General features: G+C 46.3%; 1 long non-coding RNA gene across 1 annotated transcript in view; it reads left to right on the top strand.

Moving 5' to 3' along the window:
• LOC311526843 overlaps positions 1-23,080 on the top strand; it is a 105,097-nt gene that overhangs the window by 16,186 nt on the left and 65,831 nt on the right. The gene's annotated exons all lie outside the window — the stretch shown is intronic.

Genomic DNA, 23,080 nt, shown 5'->3' with positions numbered 1-23,080 from the left:
CCTGAGCCCGCGGAGTGGGGGGTGTCAGCATTCTGCCATTAGCTCCCTGCCCCGGAGCTCTGGTCTGTGCTGGCTCGCGCCCCAAGGGGCTGCTGTAACGTCCTCCACGGGAACAGGGAATGGACCTCACACCTGCGGAAGGCAGGTGGAGCTGAGCTCGCGCCCCGCCAAGCCCTCAGAGGCCCGTCCCTCCCCCAGTGCGTCCCCTGCGTCCCGGCTGAGTGTGGTGGTTGGTGCAGGAGACTGTATCAAGGGAATTGCCTGCTGGCAATTTAGGGCCGGATTCTGACCCCTTTGTGCTGCCTGAGTAGTCCCCAAGGGCCAGATCTCAGCAGAGAATCTCTGCTCCTACGTCTGGTTCTGATGCTTCTCTCCATATGACATGGAACGAAAGCTTCAGGGAGTGGCTCTGACCTTAACATCAAGCCAGTACATCCAGCTGCCTCGGGGCCTGTCCTTGGGCACTGGAGAGCACGTACTGCTACTACGGGAAGTGGCGGGTTGGCAGCATCTCTTTGAGGATTAGGCTCTGGAGTTGAAATTAACCCTGCACAGATGACTGGCACAAGGCCTGTGGGCCACCTGGGTCCGGCTGAGCCCTGTTTTGAGGGTGTAAGTGTGGTATAGGCCTGTGCTGGCTGCTCCCCACAGGAGTGAATTACACCCTATTTAAATAAAACTTCAAATCTCTGACCCCAAACAGCGCGACCACCCCCAGTGCCTTCAAGGGGTGTAAAAGAAAAGAACAAGACAAGGAAAAATCACAGTTGCCAGTCAGTGAATACAGGTGTGGGTCACGTCTAACCTCCTGCAATTTCCTTCAAGATCACTTTGGGGTCCATTCCCTTTCCTTTAGCCTCATTCTGCAGTGGCGGGTCACAGCTCTTGAATGCATCCTTCTGCTTCCCATCCTAGGGCGCAGCTTGGCACCTCTCTCTGAACTTGGGGTACGTGTCTGAGTGTGGGCTTTGAGACATGCCATCCTTCAGTGAATGCAGAGAGCAGCGATGGGCCAGAGAGAACCATTTTCCGAAGTGCTTTGCAGTCATCTTACATCAAACCAAATATTTTTGTGTTCACAGCTTTCCCTGCTCCTCCTCGCTCTCCGGACTCCCACAGTCGTGGTGAAATTCCATCTCCTTCACTGAAAAATGCTTTTGAACTTTTCATTTCCCCTCCCAGCCCTTCAAACCTGCATGGACAGCCAGCAAACAGAAAGGTTTTTGTAGAGCGAGGGAAGCGTACGTCCACTGCAAATGGCAATGAAATGAACAATTTCCCTTCACTGTGGGAGGCTCTTACGCAGTCATTCATACTCCTGGAATAAAATCTTGTAACTCTACAATGGCCCAGCACCGTACTGCCCCAATTCCTGCTATGGCTACTGCTCAGAGCTCTCTGCTAGTCCAAAGCAATACATTCAAGATCCTCTTCTCTTTGTGTCCCTCCAGCGCATCTCTGTTCACAGCCGGACCTATCCATTGCTCATTGTAAATTAGCTATAGTTGCTCGATGCAAAGGATCACAAGTGCGTTGCAATGGCCATGATTTTAATGTCTCCTGCTCTTGCAGCAGACTCTGCCAGATGCATGACCAAAGCTTCTCCCGATGTTTGTCACTTTAAAGACTCGGTGCAAAAATAATGTTTGTGGCTTATTGAGCTCCCACCATATCCTGTAAGTCTGCAATTCTCCCTCAGCAGTTGACAGCAGTGGGTGTTGAGAGACCCTGGGCACTGTAAGTCGAGAAGGAGCTCCATTAATTCCTGTCTAGACTAGCTTTTGAGTCCAGGTCCCAGAGATGAAAGGGCACTTTATTAAAACAGGGCATAAATCCACTCTGCCAACAAGTCCACACGCCCCGAGATTATTTACACCTCTTTTCCTCCCGCTGGTCACTGCCTGTCCTTGTATAACCACATGAAAGTTCTGACAGGATTAAGTCGATATATCTTAACCGTTAAATATCAGGCTCTGTGTGCTTTTGTTTTCAGAGTGCCACAAGAAAGACTTCACATTTCTACACGCAGCCTGAAAAGAACTAGATGCCTATGTAAAGGAGCTTGTTAGTCAAAGCTGTGCTATAAACCATGGGCTGGGAAGGTCTTATTACATTATTTCTAAAGCAGCCTTTGCCACATCCACTGTGCCTCTCCTCTCTTCCCTACCACCAATGTTATACCTGTTGGGTGTGCGGTGTATTGAAAAGTGTGTTAAAATTATAACCCATCATTTTAATTTGTAAAGACCTCTTAGCCTTGCTTGCAGGCTAAGGGGCTCTGTAGAGGAGCGTGAAATTACACTCAGTCAGAGAGCCAGCCCAGGGTAAGGTGGGGTGAGTTGTGCCTGTCTGCCTTAGGAAGCAGCCTGCTTTGTCTCTCTCTGTTTGAGTCCTTGTGCGTTATCACTCTGAATTCTAAGAAATAAAGTTGTTACGTAGCCACCTTCCAGCAAGAGCATTGTATATTTTTGTCTTCCTTCTCAGTGTGAGTCATAGCAACTGGGGGGGACCTGGGTTCTAGTCTTGGTTCTGCCATCGTTTTGTACAAGTCGCTACGACTTTGATTTCTTGGGTGCTGCACCTGGCAATGTAAGAAGCAAGACTGCCTGCATGTTGGGTGTACAGCTGTGCGGCATTTCAAGATGGAGGATCTGAGAGACACAGGCACTCGTGCTCTCTCTTGCTCTCTCTCAGGTGCTGGAACTAGGGGTGCTGGGTATATGGCAGCACCCCCGGCGTGACAGGGTTTACAGTTTGGTTCACTGGCTCTCAGCACCCCTGCTCTCAAGGAGATTTTACATTTGTTCTATTGTTTCTTGATTTTTGTTGATCCAAAGTAAAATTCCTCTAGGCTGGCAGTGCATGTTTTACTCTGTATGTGTGAAAAAAGCCAGAAAGCGTGTGACCCTAGTCAGCTCACAAAGCCTCTCTTTGCCTCCATTTTCCTCTTGTTCAATGGACATGAAAATACCAACCCGTCCCTCTCAACCAGCCAAGGTGCCAATAGGGGATACAAGTTTTGGCAAAGGGCCCTAGGGAGGGTCACACACGCAGCATTTACGCAGAGAACTGAAATGACCTCGGAATCTCCTCCTTTGGTTGGAATGACTCTCTCCAGGGGCTCAGAGCCGTGGTTCGTTATTTCTGATGGAAATCATTTTCAGCAACGAGCACGAGGGCTGGTGGCTTCTGTCATGTTAGCAGGTAGCTGATGTACCTCCAGGAGACTGGGAATCGGTATCCTTGCCACTGACTCACTGTGTGACCTAAAGAAGCGACTTTACCCCTCTGCTTCCCCTTTTATGAAAAGGGGATAACGACACGGATCTGCCCCATGGGGGGCTGTGATCGTTAATTATTCCTTGGAAGCTGCTTTGAGAGTCTTCACCACAGAAGGAGCTGCAGAAAGATCAGGTTTATGGGTGAGGGTGAGGGTGTGTCTGTGTATGGTAGTTATGGGACCAGTCACAGCAAATATTTCATAGCTCGCTGATACGACAGAACGGCCTGAGGTTAGCACATTTCATTTATTCACTCAGCAACCCGAAGAGAATTAGCAAGAGAAGCAGCGGGACTGCTCTGCTCTTTTGGCAGCTTGGCCGTGGAAAGCACAAGTTAGCCCCAGTACCTGGGATTACCTTCCCACTGGTCCCAGGAAACTCAGGCATGTTCCTCTGTTACATCTCTATTCAGAAAAGTACTTAAGCACATGACTAACTGAAATCACTGATACGTTCAACACAGGCTTCGGTGCTTTCCTGAAGAGGGGACTTTCCGTCTAAGTGCTCTCACACGTCCTCCCAAAGAGATAGCAGACCAGCTGGTTCCTGAGGGATCACACTGGTCTGCAGGAAGGAAGCATTCCCCCAAATCTCCATGCACAAGTCAAACCCAAACCAAACTAATTCCTCTGAACTGGCTGCAAGTAGGACTTCCTGTGTCACAGCAGGCCCCGGGCCACCCCGCTGCTGCTTGTGTGAGCTCTGAGCAGATAACAAAATTTGATGATCTGGCTACAAAATGCTGAGAAATACGTGGTTTAAAGATGTTTATGATAATTAGCAGATGTGTGTCTCTCACAAGATCAGCATGTAGCAGCAATAATGGGGTTAGAAAGCAGCACTGTCAGTAGACAGATGCTGCTTAAAGGTCACCTTTATCTCACTGTAGAGCTGGGCAGATACATCAGAAAACCACAGTGCCAAAATTTGCATGGATATAAATTTAAATGTGTGATTTATTAAAGATAGGGCTGTCGACTAATCGCAGTCAACTCATGCCATTAACTCAAAAAAACTTGTGATTTAAAAAAATGAATTGCGATTAATCGCACTGTTAAACAACAGAATACCAACTGAAATTTATTAAATATTTTTGGATATTTTTCTGCATTTTCAAATATGTTGATTTCTGTTACCACACAGAATACAAAGTGTACACGGCACACTGTATATTATTTTTGTTTACAAATATTTACACTGTAAAAAGGATAAACAAAAGAAATGGTATTTTTCAATTCACCTCATACAAGTACCGTAGTGCAATCTCTTTGTGGTGAAAGTGCAATTTACAAATGTAGATTTTTTTTGTTACATAACTGCACTCAAAAACAAAACAATGTAAAACTTCAGAGCCCACGAGTCCACTCAGTCCTACTTCTTGTTCAGCCAATTGCTAAGACAAACCAGTGTGTTTACATTTACAGGAGATAATGCTGCCTGCTTCTTGTTTACAATGTCACCTGAAAGTGAGAACAGGCATTTACATGGCACTTTTGTAGCCGGTGTTTCAATGTATTTATGTGCCAGATACACTAAACATTCATATGCCCCTTCATGCTTTGGCCACCATTCCAGAGGACATGCTTCCATGCTGATGATGCTCGTTTAAAAAAAAATTGCATTAATTAAATTTGTGACTGAACTCCTTGGGGGAGAATTGTATGTCTCCTGCTCTGTTTTACCCGCGTTCTGCCATATATTTCATGTTATAGCAGTCTCAGATGATCATAGAATCATAGAATATCAGGGTGGGAAGGGACCTCAGGAGGTCATCTAGTCCAACCCCCTGCTCAAAGCAGGACTAATCCTCAACTAAATCATCCCAGCCAGGGCTTTGTCAAGCCTGACCTTAAAAACTTCTAAGGAAGGAGATTCCACCACCTCCCTAGGGAACCCATTCGAGTGCTTCACCACCCTCCTAGTGAAATAGTGTTTCCTAATATCCAAATGACCCAGCACATGTTCGTTTTAAGAACACTTTCACAGCAGATTTGACAAAATGCAAAGAAGGTACCAATGTGAGATTTCTACAAATAGCTACAGCACGTGACCCAAGGTTTAAGAATCTGAAGTGCCTTCCAAAATCTGAGAGGGATGAGGTGTGGCGCTTGCTTTCAGAAGTCTTAAAAGAGCAACACGCCGATGTGCAAACTACAGAATCCGAACCACCAAAAAAAATCAACCTTCTGCTGCTGGCGTCTGACTCAGATGATGGGAATGAAGATGCGTCGGTCTGCTCTGCTTTGGATCACTATCGAACGAAACCCCTCATCAGCAAGGACGCGTGTCCCCTGGCATGGTGGCCGAAGCATGAAGGGGCATACCAATGTTTAGCGTATCTGGCACATAAATACCTTGCAGCACCGGCTACAAAAGTGCCATGCAAATGCCTGTTCTCACTTTCAGGTGACATTGTAAATAAGAAGTGGGCAGCATTATCTCCCGTCAATGTAAACACACGTGTTTGAGCGATTGGCTGAAGTAGGACTGTGCGGACTCGTAGGGTCTAAAATTTTACATTGTTTTATTTTTGAATCCACTTATTTTTTGTACATAGTTCTACATTTGTAAGTTCAACTTTCATGATATTGAGATTGCATTATAGTACTTGTATTAGGTGAATTGAAAAATACTATTTCTTTTGTTTTTTACAGTGCAAATATTTGTAATAAAATAAATATAAACTGAGCACTGTACACTTTGTATTCTGTGTTTTAATTGAAATCAATGTTTGAAAATGTAGAAAATATCCCAAAATATTTAAATAAATGGTATTCTATTATTGTTTAACAATGCAATTAATCACAATTAATTTTTTTAATCGCTTGACAGCCCTAATTAAAGACTGTTAAAATTGTAAGCTATCACTTTAAATTTCAGGGTTTTTTCCTGATCATGCTTGCAAAGTAGGGGGCTCTGTAGAAAATCATGGGATCTGGGCCTAGCTGCAGTGAGTCTGCAGTCAGCCAGCCTAGAGTAAAAGGTTGCCTGAGCGGTGCCTCTCTTCTTTAGGGAGCAGTCTGCTTTTTCTCTCTCTAGTTTTGGTTCTTGCATGTTAAATAAAGCAGTATGACATTGCAACCTTCCAGCAAGGGTGTTTATGATTTTATCTAACTCCTCTGTGTGCATGCCATGAACATTACAGAATGGACTTTGGTTGCATTCATCACCCTTTTGTGTTTGTTTTCTGTTTGCATTTTAGCAAATGATTTTACAGAGAGAATGTTCACAGACACGGCGAATTTCAAGTGAATATTAGTGAATGTTTGCCGAGGGGGAATTTTAAACCCGTGAAAAGTGAAAATTCTTCTTCAAGTAGTGTCCCTGTGGGTGCTCCACTTCGGGTGCGCATGATTTCCATTAGCAGAGTCCGTTGGGCCCGAGCATGGGCTGCAAACATCCTAGTGCCACGCACCGAGGCGATACCAGAATGAACCGCCCTCAGTTCTGTCTCAAACACTTCGGCCCAAGACAGAGCTTAGCATGTTTGCGTTGTGCATGCTTTGGCTGAATTTATTCTACTTGGTTTATTTAATTTACTGAGTTAGTTGTTAGTTACTGGCTACTGAAAAGACTGTTTTATTTCCTCCTGGGAAATCCTCCCTGTGAGGCCATGCCCAGTTCACCAGGGTGGAAACATTGCCTCACATGTAGATGCTGTCTCGGTCAATGACGGACACTCTAGTGTGTTCGCTGCCTGGGAGACTCGCATGCCCCAGAGAAGTATAACTTCTCTCTGGCCCTCAAATCCTGGGCACAGAAGGGCCCTGTAGCGGGGTGGCTGCTCCACACAGGGAGAAGAAGGGGTTAAAAGCAATACCAGGAAGGCTGCGCGGAACCCACGAATCAGGAAAGGGCTTATTGAGCCCACCAATGGGGGGAGGCTTGTGGGAACAGCCAATCAGGACCGGCGAGGGCCATATATAAAGGGCTGCTCAGCAGAAGAGAGAGGAGTCTCTCCCTGGAAGGCAAGGCCAGTATCCAGACTGCAGTTTGCCCCTGAGGCAAGTGGTGGGACTAAGGACTGCCGGTCCCCTGGAAGGGGGGAGATACCAGAGTGGAGGCACAGCCAGAGGACCGTGCCCAAAAGAGGATGCTGCAATTCGGGGAGTGACGCAGGTCCAAAAATTGGAGACAGCAGTGATGGCAGGCATGACATCACTAGCTGAAGGCAGACTGGAAAGGCCGAGAGCTAATTCCCAGGACGGCCAGCAGGTGGCATCATGGTTGAGAGTCCGGCTTTGTCACAGACCTCCTATACCTCAGTTCCTAGCACCCTTTCCGCCTCGGTGCAGCACTCTCCTAGCAAGGGGAAAGCCTCAGGGATCTCCTCTAAAGACCCTAAGAAGGGGAGCTCTAATTCCCCTCTTAAGGTGCCCACCTCGAAAACACCTCGCTCTCCGTCCAGAACAGCTGCCTCAGAGACCTTGTCCTTGAGGTTTGGTACTGCAGAGACAAAGGTCTCCCCTGCTACCAACGAGTCAGGAAAATCCTGCAGCAGTAAGAGTGAACATGGCTCTGAGAAGGCTCCAGTACTGTCTGGTGGAGATGGTCAGAACAAAAACAGGAGATCCGTACCATCAATATCCTTATTGAGCTCTTTGATACCATGTAAGACTTAGCCTGCATCTACATCAGTGCCACCTGCAAAGTGCTCAAAACCACCAGTACCATTCTCTAGGGACCTTTGGTATCTGAAAGACTTATTGGTGACTGGTGAACCAGAGTCTCCATTGCTGGCAGGTCCTGAGCGTCTCTCGATACTGAGAACCTCTTGGTCTCTGGCCCCTTATACATCCCTGGTTCCATAACCTCCCTTTTCAGTTGGAGCTCCCCCATTAGAGGATGAAGAGGATGATGATGGAGACCTTCCTTCTGTTCAGGGCTCTCCTATGTACCCATGTACGAACCCTCTTCCTTGAAGAGACAGGGAAGATGTCTGGGACCTCATCACTCCTGGTGGGAGCAACTCTGGATGCCACCCCCTTCCCCTTATGGTCCTCAGTGGCCATTGGGATCCCTGGCATCTTATCACCGGTAGTTCTCCAAGACCCAACCCTCTCTCATAAGGATGATAGGGAGACTTAACCTTCTATTCCTCAGCAGCAGAAGGAAATGTTTGAAGACCAAGAGACCAGAGTGGGCGAAGAAGCTACTCCTCAGACTACCATCTTGTCGTCTTCACTGGATTCCATCTATGGCTTCTGATTTCTGGCAGCTTCGAGACCTCATTAAATGTGTGGCAGACTCCCAGCAGAGACCTCTTGAGGACATCAAAGAATCCCAACACAAGCTCTTGGTTATTCTTCACTTGGTGTCACCATGCAGAGTAACCCTTCCTATCAATGAGGCTCTGCTGGAACCTGCAAAGATCATTTGGCAAAACCCGGTTATAGTAACACCTATGTGTCAGAGAGCTGATAAAAAGTATTCTGTTCCCACCAAGGACTCTGAGTTCCCACCCTCCACCTAACTGTCTTGTGGTATAAGTCCAGTATAAGTCCACCCTGTACAACAGAGACCAGAAGTGCCTTCTGGGGAGAAATCTTACTCATCAGCAACTCTATGGTTCTGCACTGTGAATTAGCAGGCACTGATGGCCAAACACAATTCTACAAATTATGCAAAATTTGGTTTCTTTATTCAACATTTTCCTCCAGATCAAAGGGAACAATTTCAGGCTACTATTGCTGAGGGACAGTTACTGGCCAGGACAGCTTTTCAGGAGACTGCAGATAGCACAGCCTCTTCCATCTCCACAGCTGTTGTGATGCACAGGGCATCCTGGCTACAATAAGTTGTCTGGTTTCCCCAGAGAAGTCTAGCATATGGTAGAGGATTTCCTCTTTGGTCTGAAGTTGTTCAGGGAGAAAGCTGATGAGTCACTGTCTACTGTTAATGACTCCAGGGCTACATTACACCCATTAAGCATCTGTACTCCTGCGAACAAAAGAAAATTCAGTAGATCACAAACATCTCAAAGATCTTGCCCAATGCAATTGTTTGGTTTTCAGAGACTGACAGAACCTCCTAGGAAAAGATGTAGAATTGCAGCGAGAAAGATCCTCTAACCCACCCAACATAAGTTTGCAGCAGGCTTCATCTTTGAATTTTGATTGGATGGTCGAGGGTTCGGACCCTTCCCTTCTTTAGCTTGGCAGCTACAACGATTTGCCCACCTGGGAACAACCCTCCCCCATTTCCGACAAAGCACAGGAGCATAGCATCTCGGACAAACTGGTGTGGAGATGGCTACGCCATTCATTTTACCTCCCTCCCTTCTCCTCATTCCCCTTCCCTGTCCCTCTTTAGGGACCCTTCTTATGACTTGCTGCTAACACAGGAGATAGACTCCCTTCTTCACTGAAGAACAAAAGAGCAGTTCCTGCCCAGCACCGGGGAAGGCGTTTCTACTCAAGGTACTTCCTTGTACCAAAAAAAAAAAAAGAGGGTGGAAACAAATCTTAGATCTAAGACTCCTAAACAAATTTGTGAGGCCTATAAAAGTTCAGGATGGTGACTCTGGCAGCTGTAATTCCTTCTCTAGATTCAGGGGATTGGTCCTCAACCTTCAAGACACATACTTCCTTGTAGCGATACACCCATTCCACAGCAGGTTTCTGTGTTTCATCATAGGCCGGGATTGTTTTCAGTGCCAGGTACTCCGGTTTGGTCTCTCCCCAGCTCCGAGAATGTTTTCACAGGTTCTGTTGATGGTGGCTGCCTGCCGGCAGCATCAAGCAATCATAGTATTCCCATGCCTTGGTGATTGGCTGCTCAAAGGTTGGTCATACCAAGAAGAGTTGTGCGCCACATGAAGATCTCTGTTCCTGTTCTTGGATCTTCAATTGAATGGCTCCTTGCTTCACAGGGTTAGAGTTGATCTGTTCTATGGAGGTGCAACAGAGGTTGTTAAATAGTAGGAAAGATTCTACCAGAAATACTTATTTATCTTCAAAAGTGGAGAAGATTTAGTCACTGGTGTGAACTCCAGAATGTTTTCCCTGAATCTACTTAGTTTCCATTTGTTCTGAAATACCTTCTGCAGCTAAAGGAAACAGGACGATTGTTTAGCTCTCTCAAGGTTCGCTCGGCTGCACTGACAGTTTTTCATATCACTAATGAGACGTTCATGCTGTTTGCTCACCCTACAACTATAAGGTACACGAAAGGTCTGGGTAATCTCTTCCCACCAGTGACAGTCCCCACCCCAGCTTGCGACCTTAATTTGGTTCTTAAAAGTTTCATGAAATCTCCTTTTGATCCGATAGTAACCTGCTCCTTACTGAATTAGTCCATGAAAACAGCCTTCTTAGTGGCTATAGCATCAGCCCACAGTCACGGAGATTGGGGCCTTAATGGCAGGCCCTCTTTTCACAGTATTCTATAAGGACAAAATTTCCTTACGACCATACTCCAGGTGTATTCCTAAAGTGTCTTCTGAGTTTCATCTGAATCAGACAATTTATCTACCGGTTTTCTTTCCAGAACCTGTAATTCCAACCTGGAGATGTCAGGAGGGCATTAGCCTTCTATCTAGATAGGACTAAACCATTTAGTAAATCTTCTAGACTGTCTGTTTAGTCTGTGGAGAGATCTAAGGGTTCTGCTGTTTCTACCCAAAGACTTTCAAATGGATTTGAAGGTGTATAATAGGTTGTTACCGTGATGCCAGCTTTCCACGCCTGCCAATGTGTCAGCTCATCTGATGAGGTCACAATCTGTAGCTAAGGCTCTACTTAAACATGGCCCTGTGTCTGAGATCCTCAGAGCTGCTACATGGTCCTCAGTACCTACCTTCTCCAGCCCCTATGTCTTAGACAATGCCTCTAGGTCTGACATGGCCATGCAGTTCCTTCGCCTGTGCCAGCCTCGATTCCAAAGCTCCCTCCTCCATAGGGGGATACTGGTTGGGAGTCCCCTGAAGTGGAGCACCCCTAGGACACTACTCGAAGAAGAAGGAGAGGTTACTCCCCCTGTGCAGTAACTATAGTTCTTCGAGATCTGTTTCCCTATGGGTGTTCTGCTACCCGCCCTCCTTCCCCACTGCTTTGGGGTTTCCTTCTGAGACTCAGCAGTGGAGAAGGAACTGAGGGCATTTCACCCATGCAGCCTGATACAGCCGTGGTGCTGGGACTAGGTTGCCAGCAGTTCACGCACAGGCCGAATGGATGCTGCTAGTGAAAATCGCTTATCAAAGGTGCACCCACACCTGAAGGGAAGCACCCGCAAGGGGACTTACCTTGAAGAACTCCAGTTACTGCACAGGGGGAGTAACCTCTTCTTCTAAACGATTCTAGGAGTTCTACGCATTCAGTCGGAGCCCAGTAACCATGTCATGTGGCCTGTGTGTCCAACCCAAAATAACCACACAGCTCAAATTTTAAATATTATGTGCTTGGAACAAAATGTTTGCAAACAGTCTTCAAACCAAAAGTCACTCATGGAAATGGCTTCAGAAATGCTTTCAAATACATACACTGAAGAATCAAAAGCTGCTGTAGCTATGAACAGAAAAAGAGCCTACATTCACTGAATAAATAATTCACAGGATTATTTTTCTCTCTGCCCATTATCTCTAGCATGTGGTCATTCTTTTAGCAGCATTTACAAACCGTCACATTTCCCTTGGGAAGCAAGCAACTCGGTTCTACTTTTGTTGCAGCAGTGCACGATACTGCAAGAAAATACCTGACTAACATGGTCTTGTATTAGTTGCTAGCCAAGGTGATTACTTTCTCCACATCCTCAGATAATCTCCGTCCTTTCCAATTTGGTGGCTTTCATTAGGCCGGCACGGCATATTATAATTCCTAAAAGCAACACCATTATTCAGATTTCAGATGCCCTGTCATCTCTTTCAGTGCTTCAGAACGATAGACCCAGGTTCATGTCAGCATGAGCACAGGGCTCCGGAGTTCCAGGATTCAATTAGAAGCAAGTCTGAATGAGATAAGGGCCTTATTGAGTCCCCTTAGGAATGGAGCCAGTCCTTTCCTGGCCAGCTGTGTCCAAGCGATCATTCTCTCAGTGGGGCCTGCAGCTGCTGCTGGACGTGGAGAGCGGGACATGTTACATTTGCCTTAGGGACAGAGCTGGTGCGGCATGCTTTCATGTGCCAGGAGTAGCCCACAAAGCTCCAGAATTACTTCACACTGGCTCTCCTTTGATTCATCAGTTTCAATATCTTGCTGGGCAGAATAGGTAACGGGTCTTAAATGCCCTATGTCGGCCTGCTCTGGCCATACTTATGAAGAAGACCAGACTGCTGGCAAGCAGTTTGAAAGCAGCCAGCATGAGGAGCAATTTGCTAGAAGGCAGCAGTGTTGTTCAGAGAGTAATTTTGTATGTTTTCATTTCTTCAGACTTATCTGAAGCTTTAACAGAAGGGGGCTCCGCTTTGTCTGAGTCTTTTGTTTTGTGGCCCCTAGCGTACAGGATTTTCCCAGCATTTGAGACAATGTTCAAGGATTCTCACAACTAAACTGAACGCTGTACCCATTGAGAGCTGCAGTCTCTAATTACCCATGTCACGGCATTTTACCTGATTAATGCATTTATTAACTTGGTTGGTAAGAGAAAACGTTGGCCGGAGCTCCTGAGTTCACCTGAGAGGCAGTCTTTCTGAAGAGCAGTGCTCCCTAGCCCACCCTTAGAAATGCAGCGGGCCTGTATTCTGAATACAGAACAATGCTCCACCCTCCTGGACTGAAAACAATGAGAGTTCAGCTATTAACTTCAATAGGAGCAGACTCTTGGGGCCCGATCCTGCACAGTGCTGCATGCCCTCCATTCCCCTTGTCTTAGGATATGTCTACACTGGAGGTGTGAATTCAAGCTTGAGTAGACGTATCTGCCCTGGCTAGCAGTGTAGCCCTGGTGCGGTAGTGGCCAGATGGGCTAGTCACCCCAAATACATACCTAGGGTCTTGGACAGGACCGTGTTGAGGGCAGCTAGCCCCTCCCACCGCTCGCGCTGCCATGCCTCTGCTGCTATTTTTAGCATGCTAGTTTGATCACAGCTAGCATAGGTGTGCTACCCAAACTGGAACTTACCCCTTCAAGCTCCAGACATAGTCTCTGGCTATAGTAAGGCAGGGTGGTGTAGAGGACAGGGCACAGAGGTGGGAGTCGGGCATGGGATGTCTTCCTAACTCTGCTGTGCTCAGTTTCCCTGCTATAGAAATGGGGATGATGATTTTAATCAGATCTAGCAAATCCCATTGACATTGAACAAAAAGGTATGACTTGATGACAGTGAGCTTGATTAAACTATGGAAGTGGGGGGAAGTCTCATTGCTTAAATTATTTAAAATTGGGAGGGACAAAACACCTACGAATATTCTGTAGGGAGGGATCCTGCATTGGCTGGGGCCTGGACAGCGTGCCCAATGACTCTGTTATACAGCTAGTTGAAAAGGGTAAATATTTTCTGCACAAAATTATGAAAGAATATTATTAAATTTCCATCAACACTTTGAAATGTTTTGATGCAAAACTGTATTTTATTTTAGTGTTTTCAGAAAAGACACCAAAAATTTGTTGCTGTTTTTTAAATGGCCATTTTTCATTGAAAAAAGTGTTGAGAGAAAACTTTCAATCAGCTGGAGTCTGTTCCATCTTTAATTTCCAACAGGAGGGAGGGGAAATGAAATGCCTGTGCTCCCACAGCATGCTGGTGTGGAAAAGCCAGCCTTTTGTATTGCAAAGATGCTGCCACCGGCTGGTTAACGCAGGAGTAAATAAGAGCTGGAGATGAGAAGATTTAACTGCAGCTCACAGATCTGTCGTAAACTTTAGATCCTATGGCCCTGTGGAAGACATCTTCCCTCTCTGTTTAACTTGTCTGGTATTTCCTCCTCCTGGCATTTATTAATCTGAGTGGTTAAACATTGAATTCAACCTGCAAGCTGATCTCATTGCAAATCCTCTTTTCCATGCTGGACTCCGAAAAGGGCCTGACTGAGCAAATTCACTTTTTGCATCTTCATTCAGAAAGGCAGAACTAACTGCTAGGGGTAGATGTGAAACTCACTCCCAAAGCTTTCCAGTTCAGGGGTGGCAAACAGTTCTGGGAGCTTGAGGATTTGTTCCAGCAGACAGGCCTCATTTTGATAAACATCCTTTGCACTTCATGGGCAATTTAGGCATGTCTTTTGCTTTTAGCTACAGAAATGAGAGACCTATTCATAGGGAATAACGTATCCAACAAATGTTGTCCTTGTCTGTGTGTGATCTCTCTGGGGGGTTTTCTTAGCACCCATCACTGAAGGGTGTTAAGTGGTTATGTGCGAACAGATTTTAATTTTAGCAAGTTTATTTACTATTCAAAATTGCTCAACCACTATTTCAGTGCAGAAACTGTTTGCAAGCTATTCACTTCAGCGGCTCTTTTGAAGGCTCGCTATTGGTGATGTCTGATTGGTCACTTAAGTCACATGTGTTGTTTCTCCTTCCTGAGTGGATGACTGCGATTTTCCTACCCTGTAGAAGAGGAATTGGAGGTTGTACGAAGGGCATCCAAACGCTTCTGCTTCCACCTTTCACACAAATCCATTGTGAACACACGAGGGATAAAACGTGCCTGCGATTGTTATGGGCAAATGACTAAAAAGGGTGACTTGCCCTGGGTCGCACAGTGAGTCTGGCTCAGTGGGCAATGGAACCCAGACGACCTGCCTCCCAGCTCTTTTAGCTGGGAGCCACTTGGGATGTTTCCAGTGGACTGTCATTTCCCAAAATACCAAGCACAGGAAGTGCCAGCAGCTAGATCGAGCACGATCCCACCACTGGTTATTGGGGAAGGGGGAACCTCACAGCATGTGATGCCTAAGTTCAGTTTGGATAGGCACCCAAAAGTTTGGCTGTTTTTAGAGGCCTATTTGAATTGTCTAGAACTTTGGGGCTGGACTTTGTCAAGACAAATACAAGGAAAACTTTGTATCTTTGGGGCAGGTGAGCAAACAAAACCCATTGTAAAACAGCAGGAGAAATTAAAGAGCTACTAGCCACTTCCTGAGTGGTGGTCCTAGATGAAAACCTTGGTCTAAATCCCCACTGGGGATGATCTGGTCCTGATCCGGAACCAAATCCAAACTCCCCAGCAAGTCCGCCTTTTAAATAATGCATAAGACAAATAACCTAGCTTTGAATATCCCGAAGCTTTGGATCCAGGTCTGAATCCCAGTACTCTGACTCAGGACCCATTTCTTCTTAACATGAGGATAATTAAGGGACAGAGCTTTCCACTGGCACCTGACTGCTAAGAACAACAATGTGTATAGTTTTCAGAGTAGCAGCCGTGTTAGTCTGTATCCGCAAAAAGAAAAGGGGGACTTGTGGCACCTTAGAGACTAACAAATCAAAAGCAATTTATATGTACAGTTTCTTTGCTGATAAGTGCAAAGCTGCCTGTCGGACATGTCAAATCCACAAGAAGAAGCACAGAAATTGGGCTTGGTTTTGGCTTAATTGGCTTGTGAGTTGCTTGTTGGCTAATTTTTGGCCGGCAGCTAGTTGCTTCTTTTTTTGATTGGCTCACGGCAAGCAGGGGCAAGGTGGGGGAGAGAGTCCGAGGTGCACAGCAGGCCCACCACAGTCCCAGGCTGCGCGCCGGCGAGATCTAGTCACGTAGAGTGTTGGGGTTCTTAGGGATTGGCTTGTTTTGGCCTTGTTTTGAAATGGAATTAGCTTGATTTTTGGATTATTGTGAAAGTCGGGGTGCTTATTTACCGCGTGGAAGTTGGCAGCTGTGGCCTGTAACTCAGTGAACTGGGAAATAGGAAGAAAACTTTTTTTTGCTTTTGCCAGATGAAGTGTAACATGCCCTGGGGCTGTGACTGTTTCTTCTCTTCTTATATCCACCCCTAGCAGTTCCTGGGTAATAACCTTCCCATTCACTGGAGAGCCAGCCTGCAGCCACAGGGCTCTGTCAATATTGACTTTCATGCAGGCTTTAGTGAGGTGGTGATGATTATATAGTTCACTAGTTAAGATTTAGCCAGTGAGCCCAAGTGGCTTTGAAGCCATTAAATACACACCCTGAATGGAGTTTGGGGGGATAGCGGGACAGATAAGGGAACTGATCAGTCCTGGGATTTTTTCTTTGTAATGTGGAATCACAATATCCGGTGACATTCAGCCTTGTGCAGGAGGCCCATGCAGGCCCAGTGCACATGTAAGGGCTGCTTAAACCCCATTCGGAAGGCTGATGTGTGACTTAAGTGATGTATAGGCCTGGTGGGCCATCTGCACAGGGATGACTTCTTCCTTTCATGCACACTTTCACACAAACCCGGCTCATTTCCTTTCCTCATTACTACCTCCTCCCAGCTTCCAAAATGTGCGTCTGCCTATTGGCAATGCCCGTCCTCTCTCTGACCTTGCATGCTCTGCTTTTCTAACCTGGCCGTCGGTGTATTCCCGCATCAAGATGCCTAGATTTAGATCGAAAACGTCTCATCTGCACCTTTTTTTATGACTAGTGGCCTTTTGTACAATGTGACGTTTTTCTTATCATTCAAACTTTTTCGTCAAAATTCAAGATGAAAAATCCCCCGTCAGCAGCCAGCCAGGTCCCTGACCCCATTGCTCACTGGTCACTAGGGCTACTAAGCACAAGCAGCCCTTGCCCTCGGCAGTGTTCGACGGCTAGAAATGTGGCTGGACCCTGCAGGGAGGTGCAGAGCAGGCGAGAGTCCTTTTCCCCTTCACCATCTTGTGCCCCCAGCCAGGGACTGGGCACAGACTCGGTTTGCACCAGGAGACGTCCTTCGAGGTGCTAAGGGAACGGAGTTATGCTGGCTCAGGTCACGGCAGGGGGAATTGCCTGAGGGGATCAAAGAACATCCTGCCACAGCTGTGTGCAGAGCAGTGCCCGTTTCCTCAGCAGTGGTGGGGGGAGCAGACTTCCCTCTCCCTTTGCACAGCGTGACTGCCTCGTTGGTGTGGAGGTAGCTCTGATTTGGTGGCCTTTGGATCTGTGGGTGGGCTGGGCGCATATTTGCTGAGCAAATTTCATTTCCTGGAGAGCCCTTTGCCTCACTTCCCCCTCCTCTGCAATCCTTCCATGCTTATTAAACATGCCATTAGCCGTTATGAATAAAATCCATGGTGCTGGTTCACCCCTGAGCTTGCTGAGAAGTCTGGATGCTTCATCTGCACAGTAAAGTGTTGAGTGATGCCTTACAAGTAAGCACCTGTATGTTGCTAATGAGTAGCCTGCTAAGACGGCCAGGGGAAGTGTTGCATGCTATAAATGGCTTATAGTTAACTTCCAAACAGCTGTTTGTAAACACGTATTGGGGTTGATTTACCCTCGTCGTAGGCCCTGGGAGGGATAATTTACACCCCTCCTAGTGAAACAGGAGAGGAGCTTTATGTTCTATGTTGGGAGTAGCTTCGCGTTCCACAGAAACCAGGGAGCTATTATCCAGAGGGCTGAAGTAGGACTTATATGTTGCATAGACCTTGTGTGGCTTACACTGTGCTTTGTGCTGGTCCTTTTTGCATACGGCCAAGTTTAATCCAATAGAAGTAACTGATATTGATTTCAGTGTAGCTGAAGAATAATACCCCTGGAAGCAACAAGAGAGAGAAAGGGAACGATACAGTGTGGGGAGAGAGGTACTGGAAAACAGACATAGGACAGAAAGGGAAGTAGAGTCCTACAAGAGACCTCAAAGACCAAAGCATATTTTAGAGGAGAAATTCTAGTCCTTGGGCTAGTTTATTGCTTGTTGTTCATGTCCTGAGATGCTAAGTATTTTATTTTCATCACATTCTGCCAGGAAAGTGAGTTTATTTGCAATAGAAAGTAGAGCTCATCTCCTTAATCAAGGGAGAAAAGAGAGACTTTCAGGGAGAAAAGATGGGGGAGGTCATATCTTTTATTGGACCAACTTCTGTTGGTGAAAGAGACAAGCTTTCGAAATACACAGAGCTCTTCTTCGGGTCTGTGTAGCTCACAAGCATGTCTCTCTGACAAACAGAAGTTGGTCCAATAGAAGATATTATCTCACCCTCCTTGTGTCACCAATATCCTGGGACCAACACGGCTAAAAACAACACTGCAGATAATATACTTTCTGGGGGCATAGTTACAGAGATGAAGGGGTAACAAGGCAAAGAGATAGGGTTGAATATTTTTCAGATACCATCCTAGCTTCTTACTCTGTCCAAAGCTAAAAAGCCAAGACAATGGAGAGGCTGGCAGTGAGGTGGTGGAATTCTCTCTCTGTCTCATGTATGCATACTTCAAAATGCTCCATTCTCCAAGCACTTGTTTCTGGGCACAGTGTTTACTCTCAGTATAGTCCCATTGACTTCTGTCCATCAGTGGGATTCCCCCATTTGAGGGTTGCCAATTTTGGTTGGACATGTTCCTGGAGGTTTCATCACATGACATAATCTTTAATTGAAGATTCATTGTTAATTCCTAGACACTCCAGGACAATCCTGAAGAGTTTGCAACTGTACTTATTAAGGGCTTTCAAGATTGGGCTCCATTTCCTACAATCAAGTGTGACTGAACTCTATGCAAAAAGGACCATGCAACCTAAGGTGAAAGCATAAATAGTGGTGACCAATGCAAAGTCAACATTTACCACCAGTTATTGCCTTGCTGTGTCTGAGATATGGCCCCTGAATCATGTTTTATGTATAAGGAAAAAGTCCAGTTATTCCACACCACGATGTAGGGAATGTTGGTAAATGAAGGTGTGGCACCGATACCTACTTGAAAAGGCCGGCTGATGATTTTATATTATTTCCCTAGATCTTTTCACAAAGCATCAATTTATATTCATAGGAGGCGCGTATAACGTGGGTCTCACTTATCACTCAATCGGAATCAAAAAGTCCTCAGAAATTTCTAGCAAGTTGGAGCTTAGCTACCATGGTTAGTGCGTACTTTCTAGATACATAGAGAGATCAGATCAGATTGAGAGAATAAATCTGCACTTGGATCAGGGTCTAACTGCATTTCTGTGATGTATCAGCCTGCATAACATTCCACACTAAGCACCAGGTTTACCCCATAACTTAATGAAGAAGCTCATGCAATATCGTTACTGCAAGGACAAACTCTGCAAATTTCTGGTGCAATCTCATTCTAGTATTTAGGGGAAATGAATGAGCAATGTGCAGGGGAAACCAGAGCTGATAACTGCTGTGAGGATAGCCAAGGGGCTTGCTGTAAAGAGAAGGGTTTGGAATTCTATGAAGTACCTTTGTACTATTCATTTTTCTCTCCTGGGGCTATGCCTGTATTCTAGCTATTTAATGAACATCACTGCAGTACAAAAATCTGTCCTCATGCAGGGAGTCTGGAGTCATCTTTTGAAGGAGCAAGTTCACTCTAAACTATTGTTCAGAAACTCTCTAGTGAAAGAGAATATTTTGTGAACCAATTAGACTGACTCTAAAGAACCCTCCCTGCCGTTCATTAGATTTTCTTGAAGTAAATCCATCCCAGACAAAACAGCTGAAGAGGAGGACACGTGACCTCCTTCCCACCCCAGCCTGGGGCCCCCATGCTCTCCCTGCCCCCTCCCCACCCCACCTTACCTGAGCATGCCAGAGAGGGTGCTGGGGGGCTCCAGCTCACTCGGCCGCTGTTCCCAGACACTGAGCGTGGGCGAGGGGCATGCCGCAGCCAGGAGCTCTCCCACTCAGCCTGGATGCAGGCAGCATGGCTGGAAGAGACTCTGGCCCTGCCCCTTCCTCTCTCCACCCGGGCCAGCTGCTGGGGGTGGGAGTCACTTGACCTATCGTGCCCCTCCAACAAGTCACCTAGTTTCCAAGCCTGCCGTTTTCAGTTTTCAGAACTGCTCCCACCACTTGGGTGGAGTCTGATGCCGCTTGGCCAGGCTGTTTGGAAAGGGCGTGCCACTGTTAGCCAAGCCTGGTGTCAAACTGTCCTGCAGCAGCTCCAGGGCATAGCTACTAAGCTCCGGCCAACTGTGGGAACCAGGGCACAAAGCCCACTTTGGCTGTGAGTTCTACACTTAGATTTCACCAACAACTTAGCAAGTGTAAACTCCTCAGATGCTATAACAGCCTATACATGGAGTCACAGACAGTCCCCTCAGGTATTCCAATGTGCCTTGACACCCAGGTGAGCCTGCCTTTGTGACAGATGGTCCCTGACACCAAGGATCACAGCAATAGTCAGGTTATTCCCAGTCCCAAAGGACTGGTCAATTACACTTTAGATCTCACCCCAAAAGGCAACGTCTGTAGCCAATCCTATAATAAACCATCTAAAGATGTATTAACTAGGAAAAGGAAACAGCATTATTTCCAAGGTTAAAGCAGGTAAACGTACATACACAAATGAGCTACAATCTTAAGTTTCAAAAAGTACTAGAAGTTTCTATCATAATCAGGCTCTGTATGTCCTTTAGGGCTAACCCAGGCTAAACAGCTGGGGATTCCTGGCTTATGCCTAAAAACCATGCCCCTGGAGTCTAAGCAGCAATGGCATACAGTTCCTCCGTGTTAGAGGTTTTATTTCATCTCCCCCACTTGTGTTCTGAGTTGCAAACTCAGCCGATGGGAGGAATCCACTTGCAAGACTCATCTTCATTGGGGTGAGGGGAGCATAAACAACAAAGTCTGTTGTCTTTTTTAACATCCCACTCTAGTCCATCTGGTGTCAATGGGCCTGTCTTGTCAGGCAGGATGTAACTCCTTCAGTTGGGGACCAGCATTTTGCACTAGTTAATGCCTCTCTCCTGTTTGGTGATTTGCACAGTTACAGAGGCTTACAATGCGAACACTCAAATATTACCTGACACTATGGGATACAGATGTTATAAGTGAGATTAATGCAGGTAGCAACTCACAAGCATTCCATAATATCTAAACACATTCTTATCATTCTAATGTCTGTTATAAATGCTAACACACAGGTTAGCCAGACTGATTTCAGCTTTGTGTGTGTCAGCATTCCTTTGGGGCATGGGGGCCTTGGCATGAGCTGGCACTGGGTTTGCCAGCATCACACCTGTTTTCTCACTGACCTTAGCACCACAGCTAGCCTTGCTGGGGGTTAACAACTTCCCACAGTAACATTGCTCACGGTTCCTGTGGGACACTTGTTGCCAACGACCCACCGGCTGTGAGGTCGTGTCTCTAACAGCTGGATCAGGAGTTTGGCCTGGATGTCCAAGTGAGAAAACTAGGGATGTCTCATGAGTAGAGCTGGGCAAAGAGCGAGGGAAATGATTCACTCAGGGGGAGTTCACTCCTGTGCAGGAGGCCAAGCCTGCTTCATTGCTTCATTCCTTGCTTCATTCCACGCTCCCGCCCGTTTTCTGACGAGAATGTTGCTGTGACTGTTTTCACGCCTTTGTTACTCACGTTTTACAAGCATTCAACTCAGCTCAGGTTAGTGCCTACAAAGGTTGGTGGGGAATGGATTTGGACCCCGAGAGGATTAAATGTTTATTCTGGGTGGACAAAGAAGTAGTTTGTAGAGTTTGTAGTGAGAAGTTACAATAATAATGATACCTGTCTTTTCTACAGCACTTCTTATCAATGGATCGCAAAGTGCTTTACAAAGCAGGTCGGTGTCACTATTCCCATTTTACAGATGGGGAAACTGAGGTACAGAGGGGAAGTGACTTGCCCAAGGTCCCCCAGCAGGCCATTAGCAGAGCCAGGAATAAACCCAGGTCTACTGAGTCCCAGTCGTCTGCTCTATCTACTAGACCACGCTAACACTTGTCAGCAAGGTGTTTGAATAATGATTCAAAATCATCTTGGAAGAGGCCAGGACAATTGTTAGAGCTGGTCACTTCAGTGGTGATGTTCATGAGCATTATCTTGTGATGGCTGCGGCCAGTCGTGGTCTCTAATGAGGGTAGACATACAGCTAGGAAGTCACAGTGGGGCAGCTGCTCAGAAATCCCGATGCCACAAATAGTTTTGAGAAGAACGTTTCTTTGCCCTATTTGAAGGGCCAGTAAATATGGAGAATGGAATTATTTGGAACACAGCGATTTTGTTGAGCTGCCATTGCATGGGGGAAAGAAAAGAAAGGCCGTTAAAAGTGACAAACAGTCCTAATGGTAAATGGAAAGCTAAGATGAGAGAGAGAGCACAAAATGGCCCACTTTGCCTCTACCAGGACAAATCTTTGCAATCCTTGCAGGGCGGAAATTACTCATGCAACCACGAGAAAAGAAAAGGGAAAATGGCCCATTATGCAGTGAATAAACCGTTCTCCAGAGGCCTTGTTTAAACAGACAAAGCCACTTTGACATGTAGATGTTTTGCACAGGTGGCAGGGTGGTTGGTTTATGAGAGAGATTGGCATCTTCTCGGATGATAACGAAGGTGGCCCACAACCCCAGGCTGCTGCTTAAACTTCTCAAAATGAGAATGATGCCCTGACTTATCTTGCTCATCCAACCAAACCAGCTTGATTCGGGAGCCTGATGGCTTGGTTAGATATTATGGAGGAACTAAAGCCTTGGAAATTGAGGTTTTCATCATTTGGGGGGTTAAGCTAGTTTGAGTTTATAAGCCTTTTCTCCTGTAATGTTAACACATGCTTCCCCCCACGCACAAGGCTGAGTCAATGTTTTAAGCGCTCATGTTTTCCTAGCTAAAGGGAAAGCTATGCCACGTATTCCCCTGTCCATCCACAGCTGCCAGCTCTGAAACTGGACACTTATAATCACACATGCAGCAGCTCTCCCAGTTGAGCCAAACTTTCCCCAGGTGGACGGCATTTTACATACATCCCCATTTCTTGTCCTTTTGGGGAGGCTCAGCCCCGAAGGAAGTTTTCT

Source organism: Lepidochelys olivacea, assembly GCF_965140295.1.
Source record: "Lepidochelys olivacea isolate rLepOli2 genome assembly, chromosome: 9".
NCBI lineage: Eukaryota > Metazoa > Chordata > Testudines > Cheloniidae > Lepidochelys > Lepidochelys olivacea.
Note: the sequence above shows the minus strand (reverse complement) of the source record. Positions and strands in the feature narration are given on the sequence as shown.